Consider the following 20,452-nt stretch of genomic DNA (forward strand, 5'->3'; position numbering starts at 1 on the left):
AGGGAAAGGTAGACTGGGAGTCAGGGAGCTCTGGTTCTAGGACCCGCAGGTGCCACTGTGACCCGGGGCAGGTGTTCCCCACCCTGCCTGTTTCACAGGAAGGCAACATCCAATGAGAAGCCCCTCTAGCAAAGCCCCCAGAAGCCTTCCAATTTCTAAATCAGTAAGTGTTTTTCAAGGCTATCTTTCTTGACTTCTTTATTAATCAATTGGTCAATTTCCATTTTTTAAAAAAGATTTATTTATTGATTTTGAAAGTCAGAGTTACAGAGAGAGAGAGAGATCTTCCATCCACTGGTCTGCTCCCCCAGATGGCTGCAATGACCAGCAATGGGCCAGGCTGAAGCCAGGAGCTTCATCCAGGTCTCCCACACAGGTTCAGGGGCCCAAACACTTGGGTCACCTTCTGCTGTTTTCCCAGGCCATTAGCAAGGAGCTGGATCCAAAGTAGAGCAGTCAGGACTCGAACTGGTGCCCATATGGGATTCCAGTGTCATAAGCAGCAGCTCTACCCGCTAGGCCACAATACCAGCCCTTACAGTTGGTCAATTTCAAATTGATTTAACATTTACGGAGACCTTCCCATGTGCCGCATGCTGCACAAAAGCACAGCACCCGTTTCGATCAAGGACAAAGCTCGCTCCTCCCGCAGCTTTGGGGACACGTCCTCCTCCGCTTTCCGGCCTTTCTCACCACTGGATCCTCCTCAGTCTCCCTGCTGCCTGTTAACTGCGCCCCTTCAATGCTGAGCCCCTCGCTCCTCTGTGTTCTCCGTCGGGGATGTCGTCGGCGTCCTGAGCTCCAATTGCCGGTGATGCCGGCGATCCCCACATCCGGCCCCGCAGCGTCTGACGGACACAGGGGTTAACAGGAAGTAATCCAGTCTGTCTCCCTCTGTCTTGAGGCTGCAGCGGTTTTCACTTGCAGGAGATTTGCTTGAGGCGGCTGGGTTAGAGGTTAGCGTTCATGGCAGTTGTCTGGGGTAGGCGACCACAGCCCCCTGCCACCACGTGGGGATCTCCTGCCCAGCCTGAAGTCTAGCTGCCCACTGGACATCTTCCTCAGATGTCCCAGAGGCACCCCAACCCCAGCCTCCAGGTTGTACTACACTTTGGGTTGGACCTCCATGCCCGTCAGCCCTGCCCCCACCCTGACACCAAGCGTCTCCCTTCCTCCCCCTCCCCCAAAAAGAAACTTCTCTGGCTCAGACTTGCTTCATCCGCCCCAGCCACTGCATGGGCCTCCTCACTGGTCTCTTTGCAGCACAGCAAGGCAAGCCACAAGTCTCAGCTGCTCTGCTTCCGAATCAGCTCCCTGCTAACGCACCTGGGGAAGCAGCAGAAGATGGCCCACGTGCTTGGGCCCTCCATGGGGGACACTCGGGTGGAGAGCTGGGCTACTGGCTTCGGCCTTGACCAGCCCCAGCCGTTACAGCCATCTGGGGACTGAACCAGCACATGAAAGTTCTCTCTCTCCCTCTCTATCTCTCTGTCACTCTGCCTTTTGAATGAACAAATTAATCTTAGCAAAGGAGGAAAGAAGGAAGGGAGGAAGGAAGGAACGAACGAACGAACGAACAAAGGAATCGTGATACTGTCTGTCTCTCTTTCTCTCTCTCTCTCTCACACACACACACACATTCTAGTCTTCAGTGGTTCCCTACTGTCTTCAGGAGACAACCCTCTTAGCTAGGGCAGATGTTTGGCCTGGTGGTTAAGACACTGCATCCCACGTCAGAGTACCTGGGTTCGATCCCCCACTCTGGCTCCTGACTCTAGCATCCTAATGAAGACTACATCATGGCTCCACGGATGGGTCTCCCACATGGGAGACGTGGACCAAGTTCCCGGTTCCCGGCTTTGCTCCCAGCCCAGCCACAGCGCTTGCATTCATCTGGGGAGAGTGAACCAGCAGATGCAAGCTCTCTTTCTCTCCCTCTCAAATAAAAAATAAACAAAACCAAAATCATCCTCTTGGGTGACAGGAGCGGCTGCCCTAGGGCCTGAGCTCTGCCAGTGCCTGCCTGGTGGCACCCACAGGGCCACCGCACTTGCAGTTCCCAGAGCACACCACATTGTGCAGCCCCCAGGCCTCGCCCGGGCTGCTGCCTGTGTCTCTCGGGGTTTCTCTCACCTTCATTCATCCCACAGCGTCCAAGGCCGGGACCATGCAAGGCACAGGGGCCACTCTAGATCTTCCCCGAGTCTTCTCTCCCCTGGCCCCGGCAGAGCGGCCGGTCCCTCCTCTACACTTTCACACCGACCTTTGTAGCACTTAACTGCTCTTGGCTTGTGTGCCTGTCTTCCTTGCAGAGCACAAGAGCCTGACGCTTCTTCATCTTCGCACCCTCAGTCCCAAGCAGAGCCAGGCCCCGAGCTTAACAAATGCATGTGGCATGAGTGAGTGACAGCACCTCCCACACCACGAGAGAGGGCCAGGTGACCACTGCTGCAGCTGTAGCCATGATGGAGGAAGTAAATCCCACATGCCACCTGGGTAAGGTGACACAGCCTCCTTCAAAAGACGGCAGCAGAGAGGCCGGCATTGTGGCATAGCAGGTTAAGCCTCCACCTGCAACACCAGTGTCCCATGTGGGCACCAGTTTGTGTTCAGGCTGCTTCACTTCTGATCCAGCTCCCTGCTAATGACCTGGAAAAAGCATCGGAGGACGGCCCAAGCGTTTGGGCTCCTGGCATCCACGTGGGAGACCCAGATGAAGCTTCTGGCTCCTGGCTTTGGCCTGGCCCAGCCCAGGCTGTTACAACCATTTGGGGAATGAATCAGCAGGTGGAAGATCAATCTCTCTCTCTCTCCCTCTCTCTCTCTCTAACTCTTTCAAATAAATAAATAAGTCTTTAAAAAAAAATGGTTGCAAAAATCCTGAGCCTTTCTACCCCTTTTAGTGCAGGTGGAAGTGGGGGGTCCACAAGTGGCTACTGGCTTCCAAGTTGCCTGAGCACAAGCTGTGGGAAGCCACAAGGGAAACAGACACAGATTCAGGCTGGGAGATTCCCTGCAGCCGCCTGCAATAAGGAGTGAGGAGAGGAGAGGACAAGGGCCTTAGGGCCAAGTGTCCACCACACATATGGGCACTGCCCTCTTCCAGGCCCACACCAAGCCTAAGCTTCCCTCTGCACCCTTGAGTGACACAACTGCAGTTCAAAACTTAGGCCACGAGCCGCCTCTCCGTGACACCCTGGCCAGCCACTCAACCTTGCACAACCTCATGCGGTTATTTCCTAACTCACAGCACCCTTCCCATGAAGCACATGACGGGGGATCTCTTAGTGTGTATTGGTAACATATGACAATTCAAATGGTCAAGCTTAGCAGAAGAGAGGCAGAGAGGGAGGGAGGGAGAGAGGAGAGGAGGGAAAGGAGGGAAAGGAGGGAGGGGGAAAGGAAAAAAAAAAAAAACCAGAACAGAATAGAACAAGAAAAAATAACCTGCAGTTCTATTCAGAGGGGAGCCCTGAGCCTGCTGCCTGCGGGACCTCGCTGTGCACGCTGAGTGAGGCTGCGGCTTCCACACACACAGCTCCCACTTCACCTGGTGCTCCCCCCTTGGACGCTGTGCCCTCTGGAGCCGGGGGGACCTACCTGTCCAAGCCAGGGTGCCCGGCGCCTACCTGGTACCTGCTAAAGGACTTCCAAAATCATCTTAATTGCACCTTACACACTCGCTTTAGAGTCTGAGCCCCAGAAAATTCTACTCTAGCAAATTCCATCCTCCCTGGACAGATCCCCCTGCAGTCAGCTCTTCGTGGCAGATGGGGCCAGGGAGACCAGCAGCTGGGCTGCCCGCCTCCTCGGGGGGAAGCAGCATACAGGACGCGTTCTGCACCCTCCCTGGCCTCACCCTGTGCTGCGAGCAGGGCGGCTGTCCCATAAAGCCCCGTGGCGGCAGCTGGCTCCACATATTCCAGCTGCCCAAGAGGTGTCACGTCTGTGCTCCTGGGCCTTCTCCTGTGTCTCCTGGGAACTGGATGGGGAAGCGGAAGTGGTTCCTGTCTTCTGATCAACCCATGTTCTGCACACTTAAACAAACGAAGTAACCACGTTGCCAACCAGGTCCGGTTAGAAGGCTTTGGGGACTCAAGAGGCTGACAGCAAATAAGATCAAAAAGCACTGCCAGGAGGGAGTGGAAGGGGAAGAGATCTACTAAATACACATCCTCTCTCCTCTGCAACACTTCCTCTCCTCGCCCAGTTTTGGGGTTGTGTTTTTTGCTTTATTTTTGTCTGCTTTTTCTTTTTCCCTTTAAAAATAGAAAGTATTCATTTGAAAGGCAGACAGACAGACAGAGACAGGTCTTCCATTTGTTGGCTCACTTCCCAAATGCCCGCAACAGCCAGGGCTGATCTAGGACAGAATCAGGGGTCCGGAACTCCATCTGGGTCCCCAACATGGGGCCTCAAGGACCTGAGTCGCCATCCGCTGCCTCTCAGGGCGCGCACTGCAGGCAGCTGGAACTGGAAGCAGAGCGGAGACCTGAACCAGGAACTGCAATAAGGTTTCCCAAGCAGTGGCTTAGCTCGAGGTTTTTCTTTGTCTCTCTCTCTCTCTTTTCAATCTTTGTATACAGTCTTGAAGGGAACTGAGGTTTACAAACAGCCGTGCTGGGACCGATGACTGTGATGACTATGCGGTCACTGCAGGGGGCGGTGGAAAAGCAATGCGGGTTTGTGCCCTGACTCTTCACTCAACAGCGGTGAGGCAAGTGACCCTGTCTCTGAGCCGCAGCTGAAGTGACAGAGGTAGCGCGGTTTTCCTTCCTTGCCTGAAATCCTTCCACACAGGCTCACAGGACGCCGTAAAGCTGGGGCAGTAAGTGCACCTACCGAAAACCCTAGGCTAGACAACGACAGATCTAACATCCTACCCCGCACCAGAAGTCTCTGTGAAACAGCAGAGCCTAGAAAATACAACCTATTGGGGCCAGTGCTGTGGCGTACCACGTAAATCCGCTGCCTGCAGTGCCAGCAGCCCATACAGGCACCGGTTCACACCCCAGCTACTCCACTTCCAATCCAGCTCTCTGCTATGGCCTGGGAAAGCAGTGGAAGATGGCCCAGGTCCTTGGGTCCCTGCAGCCACATGGGAGACCCAGAGGAAGCTCCTGGCTTCAGATCAGCCAAGCTCATGCTGTTGCAGCCATTTGGGGAGTGAACTAGCAGACGGAAGATCTCTCTGTCTCTGTAACTCTGCCTTTCAAAGAAATAAATAAATCTTTAAAAAAAATAAAATACAACTTATTTAATTCAGCTAATACATAACATTTCAGAAAGTTTTCTATGTGAATCCTAATTTCCCTTGTATATGCATAAAGAATTTTTAATTAAAAGTGAATTCAAGGGCCGGCATTGTGGCGTAGCAGATAAAGCAACAGCCCGCAACGCCTGAATCCCATATAGGTGCCAGTTTCAGTCCCAGCTGCTCCACTTCTGATTCAGCTCACTGTTAATGGCCTAGGAAAGCAGTGGAAGATGGTCCAAGTCCTTGGGCCCTGCACACACATGGGAGCCCCGGATGAAGCTCCTGGCTCCTGGCTTCAGACCTGCCCAGCTCCGGCTGTGACAGTCATTCGGGAAGTGAACTAGCAGATGGAAGATCTCTCTCCCCCACCCCCACCCCCGCCCCGTCAATGCTGCTTTGCAAATAAATAAATCTTAAAAAAAAAAAAAGTGAATTCAACATATTAACTGTAGCATCATGTATAGTCACAGAAACTATGAATAACCTAAATGCTATTCAAAAGGAGACTAAAATAAATTGAGATTTTCATGTAGTGGAACAGAATTAAACCACCGGGAAAAACGGTGCCAATTTACAAGTACTGAGAGAGAATGATCTCCAAGATGTCGCTAAGTGAAAGACACAGGTGCAGAGCAAGAATGCAGCTTGCAGGGCAGACTCTATGGTGGGTGAATATCATCTTGATTTAAAAAGAAAGAACACACATTACAAGGCCATGCTGTGACTAAGAAGCATGAGAACTCAGGGCCGGTGCTGTGGCGCAGTGGGTTAAGGCCCTGGTTTGAAGCGCTGGCATCCCATATGGGCGCCGGTTCTAGTCCCGGCTGCTCCTCTTCAGATCCAGCTCTCTGCTATGGCCTGGGATAGCAGTGGAGGACGGCCCAAGTCCTTGGGCCCCTGCACCCATGTGGGGGACCCAGAGGAAACTCCTGGCTCCTGGCTTCGGATCGGCGCAGCTCTGGCAGTTGCGGCCATCTGGGGAGTGAACCAGTGGATGGAAGACCTTTCCCTCTGTCTCTACCTTTCTGTAACTCTGTCCTTCAAAATAAATAAAATAAATCTTAAAAAAAAAATTAAAAAAGAAGCAGCAGCAGCAGCATGAGAACTGGGTGGAGGCAACAGAACCCTCATCCAGCTCACTGCAAGGATCTACCCAGCCTCAGTTCCACAGTTTCACCTGTTTGGGCAAAACAAACCAGGCTCCTCGCAAGTCCTGTCTGAGGCTGGTCCTACCTCCTTTCCCCACCTGGTCCTTCAGAAGGCCAGGCCAACACAGACAATAAGTCCTCTTCCTTCAAAACTGAGGCTTCGTGGGACAGGTCAATGGGGTTCACATCAGGTCAAGAAGGAGCCAGGCAGACCCCCGGGGAAAGAGGTGCTGGGAAATGGAGCAAAACAATGAGGTGCAAAGCAGGGAGGAGCCCGAGAGAGGCTAGCGGGTCCGAGGAGACAGAGCGGCTCGGGTAGAACGTTCAGATGGTCCTTGGCGCCCGGTGTCCGTGTGTGTCTATGCACAAGTGGACAAAATACGGTGGCTACTGCCACTTGTTTTTTTTTGTTTGTTTTATTTTGTTTTGTTTTTGTTTTTTGACAGGCAGAGTGGACAGTGAGAGAGAGAGAGAGACAGAGAGAAAGGTCTTCCTTTGCCGTTGGTTCACCCTCCAATGGCCGCCGCGGCCGGAGGGCTGCGGCAGGCGCACCGCGCTGATCCGATGGCAGGAGCCAGGTACTTATCCTGGTCTCCCATGGGGTGCAGGGCCCAAGCACCTGGGCCATCCTCCACTGCACTCCCGGGCCACAGCAGAGAGCTGGCCTGGAAGAGGGGCAACCGGGACAGGATCCGGCGCCCCGACCGGGACTAGAACCCGGGGTGCCGGTGCCACAAGGCGGAGGATTAGCCTAGTGAGCCGTGGCGCCGGCCTGGCTACTGCCACTTGTATCATCATCATCATCACCACCACCACCACCACCACCACCATCATCAAGCATTTCCTGGGATTGGCTATGAGCAGAGCACTGCTCCTATGAATACAAAGATATGCCAAATAGAGGCTTCCAGTTTAGTTGAAAAGTGATACTAGTACTTTTCCCCCACCAAGGGCACACTTTAGGAGCTGAACAAAGGGTGTTATGGAGGCCATGGCCCAAAGGAGGTTTTCTCAATACAGGGCACCAGTGGATGTTGCTGGAGTCCCCTGGGGAGGCCCACAGGGTGGGCAAGAGGAAATTCAAGAGGAAGGGACCATGGAGAGAGCTGGAGGGGAGCAAGACGAAGCCACGCAGAAGGGAGGGTGACGGAGGCATTCCAGGCCTCCAGGGAAGCATGGGAGGCAGGACTACCTGCCACCTGTGGTTTGGCCAAACACACAGAACAGGTCACTGGGTCAGGGCTGAGGACCAGGGCAGGCGAGCAGCAGAGGCCAGACCCCTGTGGGGAAGGCCCTGACGACCAGCCTAGACGCTGATCCTCACCCTGCAGACAGTAGGGAGCCATTGAAGGTTGCTGAGCAGGAGGGTGACCCTTGCAAACAGGCATTTAAAGTGAGATTACAGAGCAGCCCTTTATCTGAGGCTTATTCAAAGCCCTGTGTGTATTTCAAGAGCCACTTGAGACAGAAAGTCGTGCTGCACTTGCCCCGTGTCATGCAGGCGAGGAAAAGGAAGGTTTAAGCATCTCACAAAGAGATGCTTCAGTGAGAAGAGACACGGAGGGGGCGGGGTACGTTTCACAGACGCACACTCCCGTGGGGCGGACAGAACCACCAGCCATGGCGTCTGGAAGCCTGCAGCGCCTTCCTGCACGCCGGGACGCCCTCTTTAGCAAGCTGGGGATATTCTGCTTCCTTCTTTGGAGTTGAGTTGTGACGTCAGATCACTGAGTTGCAGGCTGGGGAGTGAGGCAGCCACGAGGAGGCAGATGAAGAGAATAGAGATATCAGGCCTGGGCTGCACAAAAGGCCATCCTAATCCCCACCACCACCCGCTACAGGCCTCTTCTCTGGCCCTCTGGGGGGGGCACCTGCTGAGCTCCTGACTTACCTACAGCTGTCTGTTCCTCTTAGAACAATAAAACGATTTTCTATGACCTGTCACGTTCTGCCTCAGCTTTTTCAGCATTGCTCCTAATTGTGCATGGGGTGGGGGGGGGGAGGCACTGGGCGGCAGCTACCAGCCATCAATCAGCCTTTGCCCAAGGTGGGCGAGGAAGTCAGGATGAAGCCTCTGGTCTTCAACTGGACTGCAGGGCAAGCTCGGAGTGCAGAGGCTCAGCCTTGCCAGCCAGGGAAAGGGCCCGAGTGCACGTAGCCATCTGCCAGGCTGAACTGAAGATGCGGGTGGTGACTGCTCCCTAACTCCACAGGAGCTCGGCTTGCTTCCTTCCCCGGCTTTGGCAAGGGGCCGCTCCTCATCGCTCTCCCAGCCACGCGCCAGCGGTCTCTGGGCACCTTCAGACTCTGTAAGCTCTATGTGGACAAAAAGGATTGCAACTCATAGCTCCCTTTGCTTTGGGCATAGAAGACGACGCACCCCTCTCCTGCCACTCAACACTAGTGCGGGCTCCAGAAGGCCCTTGCTCAAGCAGTCCTGGCCAGGTGAAGCAGCTAGCCAGGGCCTTGAGGGTCAAGTTCAGTAATGACCCGAATGTCCTCAAGGCAGGGGGCTGTGCAAGCTGTGCTGACCCCTACTGCCCGGGTGCTTCTGTCCTCAACCTCGCTCCCGACTGTCCTCATCGTATGCTTGTCCACGAGTCTTTGGAGACGCATGGGTACCTGCTAGGTACTGTGCCTTAATGTTGGGATCTGATAAATGGTCGCTGTGTCAGTAACAAGCAGCTGGCACAGGGCTGCAAAACAGCGTCTGCCACCCAGATGAAGCCTGGGTGTGTGGTTGGAGAGCAGGGCAGGCATGGAGGAGCCCCGGCGTGCCTGCCGCTCTGAGCACACAGGCTGCCTGTGCACAGCTGTAGGGCGGTGCCACTGGGTCACCAAGCTACCTGGCAGGGCCGAGCGCTGCCCTGCGAGTTTGTCTGCCTAGGACAGGGCGAGAGCACACTGAGCGTGGGGGACGTGGGGAGGATGGCCCTGCGCAAGCCCCGCTCGCACTTCCCAATTGAGTTGTAAACCCCTCTACCACAGGCAGCTGCCCAGGAAGCCCTCAGGAAGAGCTGGGCTCCCTTCCTGCAGGGCACGTGAGGGCCCACAGCACTGGCCATGCTGCACGCCTTGCTCAGGAAGCTGGCCCAGGGGCTCCTCTGGAGAAAATGTCCATGAGTCACTTCCTCGCCAGCCTTGCCCCTGCCCCAGACACCGTCACAGAGTCTCAAAGCCGCAGCCAAGAATACACGGAGTTAGGACCCGCCCACGGAGTTTCTGCAGATGATAACTTCAAGGGTTGAAGTTTAGCCGGCCAGCTCGGTCCCACAGGGTCTGCGAGCTCTCTTTAGGAGGCCCCGTTGCAGACACCCCTGCATTTTTGCTCATTCACACAGCTTTCCGGTTGAGGGAGGGTAACACCCATCTCCTAGCTCCTTTTCCTGCTGACGTCACCCCACGTTTTTCTCCGGACACAAATAAGGGTACAGTTCCTGGGTCAGTGTTCACGCTACCCAAGGTAGGAAAGAGTGGTGGGATCCTGCCGTCCGGAGGCGTTCAGCAGGCTGTCAAAGGTGGAGGACAGAAGCAAGGAAATCAAACACCTCGCTAAGAAGGCATAGAGAACTTGGAGCCTGCAGCCTGGGCCCAGATCTGTCCTGGACATTGGCAACGCAAAGCTGCGTTTCGTTCGCCACCACTAACGTCTTGCACAACAGCCTGTGTATAAACATCCACGCCAACAATGCCCGACTGTGCAATCACGCCGTAATTACAGGCCGGCAGGAAGCTGCTGCTAGCAACTGCACCATTCTGCCTCCAGACAGCCCATCCCGGAGTCTCCAGGCTCCGACGCACAATTCCAGCGCACACCGACGTGGCTGGGCAGTCGCCGCCGCCACCGCGGCGTCCAGGCCAGGGCGCGCGGCCCGCCAGCCCGGGCTCGCTCTGCAGGGATGTCACGAACTTCCCAGCTGCGCCACGAGGCTCCCCCAGGGCGGCGGGAACTACCCGGCACAGCCCTGCAGCCCCACAGTTTTAGGAAACACACACACACACACACACGTACGCACGCACGCGATGCCACGGAGTCCGGTGCAAGCGGCTCTCCGAGTTTTATATAGAAAACACTCCCATCTGTACGTGGGCGCGCTGACAGTTTTTATGGCTACATTGCAAAGTGTTAGGCCTTAGCCATTACGGTCGGCTCCGGGCCGGGGTGGGGGAGGGGGCCGGGTGGAGGGGGCTTGGAGGGGGTTAAGCGGTGGGCGTGCGAGGGCGGCTAGGGTTCTGTTTTCTCGAAGCGCCTCGGGTTGTTTTTCCCAAACTTCTGAGTTGCTCCGCTCCGCGACACAGGAGGGCCGAGCAAATAAAAGTGGGGGGAAAGTTCCTTCAACTTCCTTCCCGCGAGCTCGCGGAGGGCTGCGGAGAGGAAGCACCAGGCGGGGGCCGGGGGGCGGCTGCGTCCAGCCTGCGGGGAGCGGGGCACGGCGCCGAGAATCGCTCCAGACCTAGGCCCCGGGAAGCCCCTTCCCCGCACCGCTCCCCTCGCAAGCCGCGCCCGGAGCGAGCCCTGCTGCAGCCCCTGGGCTGCTTTAGGTCCCGCGGTAGGACCAGCGGCGACACAGGGGCGCAGCCGGCGGCCCCCGACCCGCGCCGCCGCGCGACTCCCCTGCAGCGCCCGGCCCGGCCCGGCCCGCCACATCCCCCACCCGCACGGCCAAGCCCGAGACCCCGGCGGCGCGACGAGGGGCGCAGAGCTCGTGGCTCACCTGTGCGCTGGATCCGCGGTGGGGTGGCTCGGAGGGCCGCGGGGCGCAGCAGAGCGCGGCCCGCAGGCTCAAACTTTGTTGCTGTCGGGACGGCTCAGTCGTCACTTCCTCGCCGAGCGGGCGGCGCGGCCCGGCTGTGACCCAGCAGCTCGCGCGGCGGCGCGCGGGGCCCTGCAGCCGCCCGCCCCGCCCGCGCCCGCGCCCGCGCCCCCGGCTCCGCGCCCAGGGTCCCCGGCGCCGGCTCTGGGCTGGCCGCGCCCTCCGCTGCGGGAGCCCGCGACCGGGCTGCACCCCCGCGCCGGTGGGGAAGTGCGGTCGGTCGGAGGCGCCGCGCTGAGCCCTGCTCTCCGGCGGGTCCGGAAGGTGGTGTTAGGAGCCCCGGGGGCTTAGCTCGGGGGAGCCCAGGGCAGCCAGAGTTCCAGGAAAAGCACACACAAAGGGGTTGGGGGAGAGAGAAGAAAAAAAGTTGTTGTTTGGTATTGGGGCCAGAAATCCCGTGAGGACGCGGTTCCTGCCGAGTTTTCCGGGCTCCTGCCAGAGCAGGGCCTTCACACGCGGGTCTCCAGCCCCTGCCTCCCCTGCACAGGCTCCCCAGGGACTGAGGGCGCAGGGCGCCTACCGCGCACCGCGCTTCGGGGGACCTCTTGGAGCTGCAAAGCCGCGTGCGTCCCGCCTCCCCGCCCCACCCCACCCCCCGTCCCCGCGAGTTCCTGCTCTTCTGGGCGCTCAGCCCCGGGAGGACCCCGCGCTCGGGCCTGATGCCTTCCCGGTTTCAGCGCCGGCCGAAAGTGGGTTCGCAGGGAGGGTGGAGTCCTGGGAAGTGGAGTTTCAGGCCGTAGCCATTCTGAAATGTGTGCAGGCCCGAAATGCCTTTGCTCTCAGAGTTGAAAATTACAACAAAGGGCCACCTTTTGGGTTTCTGTAAGTAGCTGGCGCTTAGTTAATCGGCGGTGCTCAAGGAAGAATTCCGGATCCCGGAAGGCTGGGAAGAAAATGGGGCTAGCCTTTTGCTGTGTCGGTTGTTTTGTTTTGAAAGCACGCATTGGAAACTGCAGCGGAGGGCTTTCGTAACAGAAACATTAGCCGCCTTGTAGCCTGTCGTGGAAAACAGGGACCTTTAAAAGGTGGTTCAAAAGCCTCAGCGAGGGCTCCACAATTTTCCCTTTTTCCCAAATGCTGCTTCTGCCAGCGCATTGCCCAGATGAAATCTCTCCCTTTTTTTTTTTTTTTTTTTTTTTTTTTTTTTTTTTTTTTTTTGCTACAGCACAGCAAACTGTAGACAAGAGTGCAGGCTTTGTCAAGGAAAGGTGGGTGTTACATGGGCGGGAAAATGACATCTGGGAACCGATCCCCAGGTCTGCTTCTTCAGACCTCCTGGGAAGCTGCAGATTGACCCAGAGATTTGGGAATGAGAGCCAGCCTCCCCTAGCAACGGGAAATCCTCCACGTGTGCTGGCTCTCACTTCTCCCGGACACTGATGGCACATTATGAAGACAAAATGGGTGATGTAAGAAAAATAACACGGCTTTGAGAAATAAATGCATGATTAGGTCCAGCAATTAGAAAGCGCTGACGTTTTTGTGACAGCACACCGTGGTGGGGAGAGGGAGGAGACAGAAGTGATTCCTTGGTGCATTGTGCTTAAGGCAGCCAAGGAGGAGAGACGGTGCTGCCCGGGATCTGCTAAAACAAGAGCAGAGGATTTCTTTGTTCAGTATTGTGATTCCAAATCCTCGGGCACGCTTTCATGAATATTCAGTATTTCTGCATGCCCAGGAGTCATTAGCATACAGTGTGGATGTGGGAAGGCCTGACACGTATACACACACACACACACACACACACATTGCCTTCGCTCTGTGTAGGGAGGCATTTGTTGGAGTACCGGGGCAGGATGTGGAGGACGTGGTAGACAGCCTGTGAGACGGCCCTTGCCAACCATCTCTGCCTCTTGGAATTTACTCCCTGGTGTAATGCCATCTCCTTACATGGAGGCTGGAGTCATCAACTCGATTCTAGCAACACAGAACACGGCCGAAGTGATGGGATGTCACTTCTGAGACTCAGCCATTGAAAACACAGGAGCTTGGGTGATGTCTTTCACTCTTTCTTGGATCAGTCACTGAGGGGAGAAGCCAACAGCCATGTCCTAAGGCAGCCAGTGCAAACAGAGGCAGTTTGTTCCAAGTTCACCACCATGAACTTGGAAAGGGATCCACTCCACACACCAGTCAGACCTGCCAACGAAGCCTTCAACTCCAGGCAACAGCTTGACTACAACCTTATGAGACCACTTGAGGACCCGGCGCGGTGGTGTAGTGGATAAAGCCACCGCCTGCAGTGCTGGTATTCCATATGGGCACATGTTCGAGTCCCAGCTGCTCCACTTCAGACCCAGCTCTCTGCTATGGCCTGGGAAAGCAGTGGAAGATGGCCCAAGTGTTTCGGCCCTTGCATTCACGTGGGAGACACGGAAGAAGCTCCTAGCTCTTGGCTTCAGATTGGCCCAGCTCCCGCTGTTGCGGCATTTGAGGAGTGGTAGCAGATGGAAGACTTCTCTCTCTACCTCTGCCTCTCTGTAACTCTGCCTTTCGGATAAATAAATTAAAATAAAAAAGACCTCTTGATGCAGAGGTACCCAGCTAAGCCTCCTGGATCCCTGACCCACTGTAACTGGGAGGTGATAGATGTTTGTTGTCGTAAGTGGCTGTGTTTGCCGGGAATTTGCTACTACTGTCAAGCCCTGTAACAGAGAAATCACTGGGGGCCCAAATGCCAACTCCGTGGGTCGTTCCTGATTCCCACAGAAGCAAAGTTTTCCAGGTAAATCCCAAGAGCAGGAGGTCTGGCTCAAACTCCTGAAGAACAAGCAGTGACAGGGTGCAGACTACTGCCCGGTTCCATGCAGCCCTGTGTTGGGTGTCACCTACCTGGCAGCTCATGCTGGAGGCTTTATGTCCCAGGAACCCACATCTGTCCAGGTATCTGCTGCCTCCTGGGGCAGTTACCCCGATCCCTGAGGTCTGCACACAACCAGAAGTCAAGCCCTGGTCCTGGAAGGAGAGCGTGAAAGAGGGGGCTTCAGCTCTGGCAGCCAGAAGGGGGAGGTGACTTTGGTGGAGAGCTCTAAAAGCTGGAAAGAAAGGCTTCTGTCCTGCAGTGGAACAGCAAACCGTGGGCTGCCCCTGATAAGAATCATGTCTGTGGCCAGCGCTGTGGCATAGTGGGTAAAGCCGCCGCCTGCAGTGCCAGCATCCCATATGGGTGCCTGTTAGAGTCCCGGCTGCTCCATTTCTGTTCTAGCTCTCTGCTATGGCCTGGGAGGGCAGCGGAAGATGGCCGAAGTGCTTGGGCCCTGTACCCGCGTGGGAGACCCGGAAGAAACTCCTGGCTCCTGGCTTTAGATCAGCCCAGCTCCAGCCATTGTGGCCATTTTGGGAGTGACAGCAGATGGAAGACTTTCTCTCTCTCTCTCTCTCTCTCTCTCTGCCTCTCTGTAACTCTGCCTTTCAAATAAATAAATAAATCTTTAAAAAAAAATAAGAAAGAAAAAGAATCACATTCACACTGCTTCCAGAACGAGGCAGAATATTCTGTCCATTTGACAGTGTCCTTCGGCATGGTTTTCTCTCTGCTGGAACAAATTATTTACTTTTAAAATAGAAAGCAAAGTTTTAGGAAGTAGGAGAGCTGTCAGCCTCCTTTATCGCTGACCAGGGCAGGCATCTACTTGCAACAGCCCCGTGGCCCCACCCCTCAGCCAATCCTGCACAAGTCGGCAGTTATAGGAGCGCTTTCTGTTTTCTCTCCAGAGACGCTGGGCTCCGGGTTTTCTCCTGTGCAGTGGCCACAGCTGCTGTGTTGCCATGCCGTCATCCGGTTGCTATGACTTGTGAGGTTGTGAATGTGCCAGAACGTGAATCTATTAATTTAACAGGAACTAGGCTCAGCACATATATTCCTTGTTAGGTCATCTGCTTTGCTACCTAAACCACATCCAATGTGTTCAGCAATGGGCATGTTTCCTAGAGACCGACTTTGCAAAAATGCCAAATGTTCCAAATTTTGAGTCTGCACAGGCAGTGCAGACTGGGGAAGGCATCAAGCATTCTAGCACAGCGATGCAAACAAGTCTGTTGAGGAAAAAAAAAATCGAGGCAGGGAAATGGTTAAAGTCTTCAGCTTCTGTGCATTTAGGGCCTCCCTGCAGGAGGCAGAGGCACTCACTCCTAGGATTCCCTCCCTGAGCCCGGTTGCTCCTGATAAGTTCTGAGCTCTCCAACACCAGACATGCTGTGTGCAACACTGAGGGGGCCAGCCAGCCTTTTTGACCTTGTGGAGCACATAGGCAGGCATTTTCCATTCGCTCTTTGAATTAAGCCTCACTGAGTGGGCAGTCGCTGTGCTCTGGATGCAAACGTGAAAAGAACAGTTTCTCCCTAGCAGGAGGGAAGGACACAGCAACTCCAGTGCACCAGGAGAAGTACCAAATCAGAGCTTTGCATGGGCGTTCTGACAGAGGAGGAAGCAAGTCTGTCTGGGGAGAAGGGTTAGGGCACATGCGCACATACACACATGTGAGAGAGAGAGAGCACTACTGGACACTTGTTCACTCCTCAAATGACAAGGCCAGGCTGGCGCTGAAGCCGGGATCCAGGAACAAAATCTGGCTTTCCTACATGGGTGGCAAGAACTCAGTTACTTGAACTGTCACTACTACTTCCTAAACTCTGCATTAGCAGGAAGCCGGAGTTAGGAGCCGGAGCCAGGAATTGAACCTCCCTACTACAGTATAGGGGTGTCAGTGGTTACACTAAATGCCTGCTCATGCATGAACTTTTTTGAAGTACCCTGCTATGGTTTGAATAAGATTTGGCTGCAAAACTCATGTGGCTGTTAACCCCCAACCATAAGGTAAAGGTAACACAAGTGGAAACAACCCAGTTATGGTAATCAGAAGTGAACTAATGGGAGGTCCTCAAGCCACTGGGGGCTTGCTCTTGGAGGGCAGTTCTTCCGAGAGGATTGGTCACACAAGCCTGAGTCAAACCCAGTATTCTTTGTCCACTTCCTGGCTTGCCGTGGGATTGCTCCTCTGCACACATTCTGTCAGTGGCCTCGCCAAACAGCCAGGCAAATGGGCCCCACCCCAATCTTGGCCTGTGAACCTCCAAAACATGAGATAAAATAAACCTCCTTTCATAAGAAGCCTGTGTCTGGGATTTAGTTGTGATGAAAAGATGACTAATGATGGCCTCATACATACTTGATAAGGTTGTTATGAGAATAAGTCTGTAAAGCTCTCACATTTAAGTGTTCTGTGTGCATCAGTTTACATGAATAAATCATTCACCGACCAAAAGGGTTCCATACGGATATCACATGACTCCAAGATCCCCAAATAGGACTTTCAGTTAAAAATTCCCCCAAACATCAGCCAACAGGGACGACTAGATCAGCCACAGACTGTACATTTAAGATATTGAGGCCGGCACCATGGCACAGTAGGTTAATCCTCCACCTGAAGCGCCAGCATCCCATATGGGCAACGGTTCTAGTCCTGGCTGCTCCTTTTCCAATCCAGTTCTCTGCTGTGGCCTGGGAAAGCAGTGGAAGATGCCCCATGTAACTGGGCCCCTGCCACCCACCTGGGAGACCCGGAAGAAGCTCCTGGTTCCTGGCTTTGGATCAGCCCAGCTCCAGCCACTGCAGCCATTTGAAGAGTGAACCAGCCCATGGAAGACCTCTCTCTCTCTTTCTCTCTCTCTCTCTCTCTCTCTGTAACTCTGCCTCTCAGATAAATAAATAAATCTTAAAAAAGAAGAAGAAGAAGGGATTATCCTGGGTTATCAGGGTGGGCCCAAGGGATCACAAGGGTTTGTAGAGGGGAGACAGGAGGCAGTGGAGGGATTCGAGTTAGAGGAAGATGCGACTACGGAAGAAGGGATGAATGGCCCGGCAGCTGCAATACACCTGGTTTTGTAGTTGAAAAAAAGGTCTCAAGCCAGGAAATACGGGTGGCTGCTAGAGGTTTTAGAAAAGGCAAGGAAACAGGCCGGCACCGCGGCTCACTAGGCTAATCCTCTGTCTGCGACGCCGGCACACCAGGTTCTAGTCCCGGTCGGGACACCGGATTCTGTCCCGGTTGCCCCTCTTCCAGGCCAGCTCTCTGCTGTGGCCAGGGAGTGCAGTGGAGGATGGCCCAGGTGCTTGGGCCCTGCACCCCATGGGGGACCAGGAGAAGCGCCTGGCTCCTGGCTTCAGATCAGCGTGGTGCGCCGGCCGTGGTGGCCATTAGAGGGTGAACCAATGGAAAAGGAAGACCTTTCTCTCTCTCTCTCTCTCTCTCTCTCTCTCTCTCTCACTGTCCACTCTGCCTGTAAAAAAAAAAAAAAAAAAAAAAAAAAAGGCAAGGAAACAAATGCTGCCTCAGCGCCCCAGGGAACACAGCCCTGCCAACAGCTCGACTTCAGCCCTGTGACCCTGGCCTGGACTTTTCACCTACAAAACTGCAAGTTTAAAAAAAGAAAACCTGTGTTGTTTTAAGCTACCTGGTTTGTGGTCATTTGTTACAGTAGCCATAGAAAACAAATGCAGGGACAGTCGTGGGTCAGAAGCCCTGGCTTTCTTACTAGAATCTGAGCGAGGAGCCCGGCTGGGTGGACCAGGCCAAGTCCCAGCATGCCAGCCCAACAGGAGGTTTTTGGAGTAACAGGCAGGATCTTCACCACTGTGCCAAATGCCCACTCCTTAAAATATATTTCTGTGATCTGGCGCTGTGGCATAGGGGGAAAGCAGCTGCCTGTAATGCCAGCATCTCATATGGGCGTAAGCTCCAGCCCTGGCTGCTCCACTTCTGATCTGGCTCTCTGCTGTGGCCTGGGAAGGCAGTAGAAGATGGCCCAAGTGCTTGGACCCCTGCACCACATGGGAGACCTGGAAGAAGCTCCTGGCTCCTGGCTTCAGATCACCGGAGCTCCAGCCATTGTTGCCATTTGAGGGGTGAACCAGCAGATGGAAGATCTCTCTCTCTCTCTCTCTCTCTGCCTCTCTAACTCTGCCTTTCAAATAAATAAATAAATCTTAATACAATAAAATATATTTTTTATTTTTGATTGACACACAGTAGTTGTACATCTCTGTGGGGTACTACTGTACGTGTATTTCCATACAGGTACACACATATGTGCTGATCAGATCAGGACATTCCTACCACCTTCGACATGGGTCATTTCTTTGTGTTGGGAGTGTTCGAAGGCTTCGCTGGGACAGCATCTTGAAAGTACTCTGTTAGTTGGGTGCCGCGGCTCACTAGGCTAACCCTCCGCCTGTGGCGCCGGCACCCCGGGTTCCAGTTCCAGTTGGGGCACCGGATTCAGTCTCAGTTGCTCCTCTTCCAGTCCAGCTCTCTGCTGTGGCCTGGGAGGGTAGTAGAGGATGGCCCAACTGCTTGGGCCCTGCACCCACATGGGAGACCAGGAGGAAGTACCTGGCTCCTGCCTTTGGGTCGGCACAGTTCTGGCCATAGCGGCCATTTGGGAGGTGAACCAACGGAGGGAAGACCTTCTCTCTGTCTCTCTCTCTCTCTCTCACTGTCTAACTCTGCCTGTCAAAAAAAAAAAAAAAAAAAAAAAAAAAAAAAAAAAAGCGCAGTCTGTATGCAGTTTCCTGGCTGAGAGAAGAGTCCTAATTCACACTCCTTTTCTTGGAGTTCCTCAAACTTGTTAGTCTGCCAGGACCCAATGTGGAGGCCAAGTGTAGAAATACTTAGCAAACATAACCCAGAACCTACTGTCAGAGCTGCTGGGGAAATTCTGGGCATTCGGTGAGCAGGAGCATAGCAAGGCTGCCCAAGCAATGAGGGTTTGTAAATAAGTCTCCCTTTTCACAGTGAATAGAAAAAGCCAAACCCAAGGATGGAGGCCATCTGCACAGCACCCCTGGGATCCGGGTCAGCCAGCGATGCTGGAGTCTGGCTCTGTCACCCTGCACAGGTTGCTTGGTCCCACTTGAAACAGGTGAATATTCATTGGCAGGCACGGCTCAAAGGTCAGCGCTCCTGTCAAAGGAGCCTTTTCACAATCCTCTGCCAGTAATGAATGTCAGTTCCAGGACATCAGTCTTAGCACAACGTGGCAGGTGCCCTGTGGGGTCACAGCCAAAAGGTTGCTAGGCACCCTGAGGTTGCCTTTTTTTTTTTTAATTTTATTTCAGGCATACAAATTTCATGCATTTCATGTGTACAGATTTTTTTAATGTTATTGAAGGCAGAAGATTGCCTTAAGGCCCATGGCTTCTTTTGGGAAGAAAGAAGTCCTCCTAGTCTAGGTACCGCACTATCCAAGGGTTGCAGCAAGGAGCCAGGTCTCCAGCAATGTGAATGCACCGAGCTCTTTGGGGACCTTTGTGAACTGAAATCCTTCACAGTAGCGCCGAGGAACTGTGTAGTCGGCACAGACATTTGGTGCAGCAGTTAAGACACCTGGTGAGACATGTCCCCCATCCCACATTGGAGTGCTTGTGGCCAAGTTGCTGCTCAGCTCCTGATTCCAGCTTCCTGCTGATGCACACGCTGGGAGGCGGCAGGTGGTGGCCCAAGTCCCTGGGTCCCTGCCCTCCATGTGGGAGAGTCCTAGACTCCGGGCTCTAGCCTGGCCCAGCTCTGGCTGTTGCAGGCATTTGGGGACTAAATCAGCAGATAAGATTCTCTCTCTCTCTCTCTCTCTCTCTGCATGTGTGCCTTTCGAATAAAATGAAAGTAAATAAATAAAAAGTTTTAAAACTCCTAAAGTTTCTGGATTGCTTAGATGAGGAAAAAACTCCACGGATCCCCCCTAACTGACCTCCTTCTATTTCCAAACTCCAGATGAAGTTCCCCAGGAGGCAACATGGTGGAGAAACACTTTGGAGAGCCATGTGGTATCACTAGTTAGAGCAGCCCCCACATTGGCTGGAGCGCCTCTGGCCAGTGTCACTCCTTTTGAATCCCTCTCTAAATCTATCTGCTTGAATGGCCTTTGCCCTCTGATGTTGGGCTTTGCCTGGTTTCCTAATGCAATTGTTGCCCTTTGCCCCCTGTTGGAGGGTGTGGTCACAGGCTCACCTGCTGGGATCTCACTGCCTGAGTCTAAAGGGTTAAGTGACTCCCTTATGATGGGCTACAGGGCTGGTGCTGTGGCTCACTAGGCTAATTCTCCACCTGCGGCACCGGCACCCCGGGGTTCTAGTCCCGGTTGAGGCACCAGATTCTGTCCCAGTTGCTCCTCTTCCAGTCCAGCTCTCTGCTGTGGCCTGGGAAGGCAGTGGAGGATGGCCCAAGTGCTTGGGCCCT

At 54.4% G+C, this 20,452-nt stretch overlaps 1 protein-coding gene across 1 annotated transcript in view; it reads right to left on the reverse strand.

The window, feature by feature from the left end:
- Positions 1 to 11,775, reverse strand: part of MIDEAS (mitotic deacetylase associated SANT domain protein) — a 68,961-nt gene extending 57,186 nt beyond the window's left edge. Inside the window, exon 1 of the mRNA XM_051826005.3 lies at positions 11,121 to 11,775. The gene's annotated coding sequence lies outside the window, so the exon portion shown is untranslated. The remainder of the gene's footprint in view (positions 1 to 11,120) is intronic.
- Between the last annotated feature and the right edge of the window lie 8,677 nt (positions 11,776 to 20,452).

This window comes from Oryctolagus cuniculus, chromosome 20 (genome assembly GCF_051225735.1).
Source record: "Oryctolagus cuniculus isolate XC-2025 breed Fujian yellow rabbit chromosome 20, ASM5122573v1, whole genome shotgun sequence".
NCBI classification, from domain to species: Eukaryota; Metazoa; Chordata; class Mammalia; order Lagomorpha; family Leporidae; genus Oryctolagus; species Oryctolagus cuniculus.